The following is a 4,947-nucleotide window of genomic DNA, read 5'->3' as shown; positions in this document are numbered from 1 at the left end:
AGCTATTTTCCGGTCCAAAAGTATTCCAGTCCACTTTGGGAACCACCATTCAAAGATGTCCACGAGGAATATCAATTTCACCACCACCTTTTTTTTTCAGCACTTTCTCCATTACTTAGTGCCGTGCGATTGTTTTTTTTCGATAAAATTGAGGTATAAATCTATGACCAAGGAAACCATGCAACGTGTTTGTGCCCTTTTTTTTCATTTTAAATGACAAAAAAAAATAATTGAAATATTATTTCATTGAACCGATTCTAAATAATATAATACATCATTGATCGAATTTTAAATATTTGAAATAAAATTTGGATGATGACAATAATACATTATACACTTAATGTAGCGGACCTTAAATAATAATATACATCATTGAACTAACTCTAAATAATTGAGATAACATATGAATGATGACGATGATACACTACACAATTGATGTACAGTAGTTGAGAATCTAACGCTCATCCCATCAGTTTGTGATTAATCTGGACCATCTGCCAGGAGAGGGATGGCGAAACTTGAAGGCTGGCCATCGTGGCTGCGATGTGTACTTTTCCGTGAACTGAAACATACTTTAATGCAAAAGTGAATGGAAGAGAGGCTCCCACGAAAGCATAAAATGAATGGAAATGACCACGTACCATCCATCAGGTTAAGTGGATGAGATGACATCACTTTCCAATAGCAAACCCTAAAGTTTGCTTAAGAGGAGGATATCATATGTATATTAAACAAATTTTTGCTCATCAGTCCTCTCTCTCTCTCTCTTTCTCTTTCTCTCTCTTGTTTACTGGTGATCCTTTGAAGGTCAAGCCGCTTCCTCTCTCTTACAGCCGAGTTGTGGTTTTTTGGAGTTATCTTGTAGAGGCAGGGTTTCTAATCGTCTTGTTTCTGGTGTTCCAAACCACGGAGAAGGCTGGGACTCGGCCACGAGATCAGTGGCCCAGCCGAGTAATAAATAAAAATAAAAATTCCAAAAGATAGGGGAAATATGTTTGAAGTAGAATTCAATAAAATACATTTAGATGAGTTTAAAAAATAGTGAAAATATGGATTCTTAAAAAAAATCAATTTGTGAAGAAAAATAAAAAAAATGTATTACAAATAAATTTCTTAGTTTTGAATTATTATTTTTTTTTATAACTTTTTGAATTTTTTTAAAAATCCCCAAGTTGGATCACCCAACTCAAGGATATTCAGACTCACCAAGGTGGCTCGTCTGAGTTGGCTCGCCTGAGTTTTTCCATGCTAGTTTTGAAACTCAGCTGAGTTGACTCAGACTCAGTTGCATAATTGTGCCTCGTTCTAAGAAATGAAACCTTTTTTTAATATTAATAAATGATGCATAAATATGTTTCAATGTAATTTTTGTGTTTTTAACTTGTGATTTTTTATTTTTGAGTTTTTTTGGTATTGTGTGCTCTATCGTTTATTTTTCCTTTTTTGGATTTTCTAAATTGTTTTAATTTATAAATCAATTTTATCCACATTCTGATATACTTTTTCCAAATTTTATGTAGACTTTTAATGTATTTTATAACTACTTTATTTTTTACTTATTATTTATTTCGAACAATTTTTATAAAGGATTGCATACTATGAGACTATTTATCTTTAGAATTAACCTCCTATCTTTTACAATTTTGAGTATGGTCTCATACATGACTTGGGCGAAATTATTTAGACTTTCAACCACCAAAAATTGGATTTTAATGTCCCACCCCCTTCTGGGATGTTAAATTTTTTTTGGAGTACAGAATTCCAAAAATATTTTCAATGAGGTTACTTTACTGAAAATCCCAAAAATATTGCGATAACCACATTGACTTGCCTCTCCCCCTCTCTCTCTCCACCCCTCTCTCTTGCCAACCAACATCTCTATCTCTCTCATACTCAAAGAACTGCAAGACAATATTGATTGACACACATCAGAGATACTGATGAAGAAGATCAGGCTCTAATACTCAAAAGAGCTACATGGCAATGCTCATTTTTTATCATCAGTTAAGCCCTACTCTTCCAATTGATTAATCATCTCATCAATTTCGATACTCTTTTCTCGAAGTACAACAAAAAGACAATATGAGAGAAGCAAAAACAATTAGCATTTTAAATGTTATTCAAACGAAGTAGAGCTTATAAAAAAAATGTCACCCCAATTGACATGGAAACAAAATGCATACATACCTCTCCTTGGAAAATTCTGAAGGAGGAATGTTACTTGTGCAGTAACAGTAGACTTAGGTCCTCAAGGCCTCCAGGATAGCCCCCACTTGGTAGTGTCCTACTATGATCACTGAATCTCAATTGTAAAAAACATTAATCATAAGAGCTGAAGATTTGCACTAAAGATAAATTATTGAAACTAAACAACATAGATTTATTACTTTCTATGTTGAATCATAAAAGATTAACATTAGTGATGAACAATAATGTGTGTGTGAGAGAAAAAAAAGAAGAAGAAACAAGCAAAAACAAAAAAAAAACAAAAACAAAAGGCAAAAAGAAAAGCTATTGAGAAAACTAACAATCAAACTAATCAAACATTTAACAAGTGAAGTGTTTGGGCGTTAAATTTTTAGAAAAACCCATTTCAAAATGTGCTGAAAAAACAAATCGTTATAAATGTAGAGCGACATAATGCACAAAGAAATGCGAGTGCAGTGACTACGAGATGTAAAAATAAACTATAGATTTACAGATTTACAAACCTGAAAACAATTAAATCGTTTTGGCTTGTTATTCATGATTACCGAAAAACAAGAACAAAACAGTAGATGTAAACATACCTTCCATGATTCAACAATAAAAGAAAACGACTTCTTATTATGATCTTTGAAGGGTGTAGATCGGCCTTCACCTCTTTTCTCCTCCAAGCTTGATGGGAACTTCTTTATGGAGAATAAGCAAGAGTTGGGACCGTCACCTTATATCCCTTTTTTATTATGTTTCTTTCCTTTATTCTAACCCATCATATGTAGTTATATTTAAGAGAGAGTGGGGAAGATTATTATCACTAATCCTTATCTTAATATTAGATAATCGGCTCACTTAAATTGTGGATAATATTACCCTTATATAATTATCGTTACCCTATGGGATATCCAAAATCCATAGACTTCAGTTGATTTGTGATATCAATCATTTGCATAATGTGGTCCCTGATAGAGCTATAAATATCATGTTGTAAATATCATATTGTTGTGCGCAGAAGCTGTTAACCCAATGAGTTATTTTTGACAAATAAAGTACAAGAAATAAAGCACAAAACACATATCACAAGAACACGAAGATTTCTGTGGCTCACTCCAGAAGGACTATATCCACGGGCGCGACAAACTGAAATCCACTATACTAATGAAAGTTATATAAAAGATTACCTCTCTAGCCCTTGACAAAAACCAAATCGAGCAAACCTTTTTAAACATGCTCTCCTAAGCAGCACTACTGCCCATCTCTCATCTCTATTCCATAACTAGACCACTGGCTAGGAAGAGACCATAACTAGACCACTATCTAGGAAGAGAATTTTGATAGCAAACGTGTCTTTATCTCACTAAAAGGGAAACCACCCAAAATCTCCATGGGAACCGATTCTCTACAATAAAAAGGCCTATCAACCTTCAAGAATATTTAGGAGGCACTATCACAAGGTTTCTCTCCATAGGAAGATCTCTTTACTCTAAGAGGAAGCCTTGCATATTACACATAGGAGGTCACATACCTCTCTCTAGATGGACCACTATTCCTATATAGTGACCCAAATAGGGCACATAAATTCTCCACTCTTTCATCTCATATATATTAAATTAGGAATCCACATTAAATAGGAAACCTCATATAGATGTTATATATATATATCTCAAAAACCAAGAAATATATCTAAGAGTTCTAATCTTTTTGGATTTTTATTTCTTTTAGAAAACTTATCAATATTATTATCAATCCTACATAATATGAGATTTACTTATGTGGGTGAGTTTGGATATCATCAAATCCAATACATACCTTATGGTCAGTAACTTCGTCATGAGGATGATCGACAACACTTTAGTGGGACCTACAAATTGTTCTTGTACCTTGCTTATGAAACCGTTACCTTTATCTTCATCAGGAATAACACATCGTATAGTCTTACTGGCGACCCCTTCATAATCATGAGGCTCATCCCCTTAGATCTTTTTCATTTCTTATATTTTGTTCTCTTCAATAATGCTCCTGTTATTGGGTTTAGGAGGTTCATCTTCACGCAAGGCTAAATCAAGATCTAAAATGCCTCAAGTGATCTCAATATTTTGCATTCAATAAGAGAAATTGGATCCATTTAGAGTTTCAATCCTGGTTAAGTATCCAGTAAGTGCAGAGGGATTTAGAGCTGTCATGATTTTAAAAAAATTATGCTCACAAAACTGTATTTATCCATAAAATTGAGTAATTAACATGTCATTATTTTAAAATCGAGTACCTTTAGTAAACCGATTCATCATTACAACCCCTCCTTTGGGCCGAGATTATGACATACAAATGGTCTATTCTTAGTGAACAATCAATCCTTATGTCCACTACAGGCCTGACTGATCACAAACATTATAGATAATGAAGATGTTACTTCTTGGGGTTTAACGCAGTCTAAGTCTATAGTGCTCATACCGACCATCTTATTCCGCCAAGGCTTGCAGATAAAAAACCACCTATGGGTTTGATTTTTACGTGTAACGGCTCAACACCAATTTGTGGGTTCCTTGATGATACACACAATTTTTTTTAATCAAAACAAAAATTATTATTAGGAATCATCATATATTTTAATACCATCGAAATTCTCATAATTAACCACTTTGGCGGTTTCAAAAATAGTTCCTAATTAGTTGGTTTAAAAATAAGGAGCACCCACCCTTATAAAACTATAAAAGATACAATTGCATCGATGTTTAGGAGTTTTAATCG

At 33.5% G+C, this 4,947-nt stretch overlaps 1 long non-coding RNA gene across 2 annotated transcripts; it reads right to left on the bottom strand.

The window, feature by feature from the left end:
* Positions 1–228: 228 nt before the first annotated feature.
* Positions 229–2,947, bottom strand: LOC148779543 (uncharacterized). 2 transcript variants are annotated; one of them, XR_016045248.1, is made up of 3 exons: positions 2,790–2,947; positions 2,188–2,296; positions 229–572 (listed from the first exon to the last, which is right to left on the bottom strand). It is a non-coding gene; the product is annotated as an uncharacterized LOC148779543 (long non-coding RNA). The 2 variants fall into 2 exon arrangements; XR_016045249.1 differs by having other exon boundaries at positions 229–1,901; positions 2,790–2,927.
* Between the last annotated feature and the right edge of the window lie 2,000 nt (positions 2,948–4,947).

Source organism: Amborella trichopoda, chromosome 12, assembly GCF_054954075.1.
Source record: "Amborella trichopoda isolate Santa Cruz 75 chromosome 12, AtrichopodaSantaCruz75HAP2 v2.0, whole genome shotgun sequence".
In the NCBI taxonomy this organism is placed as follows: Eukaryota; Viridiplantae; Streptophyta; class Magnoliopsida; order Amborellales; family Amborellaceae; genus Amborella; species Amborella trichopoda.
Note: the sequence above shows the minus strand (reverse complement) of the source record. Positions and strands in the feature narration are given on the sequence as shown.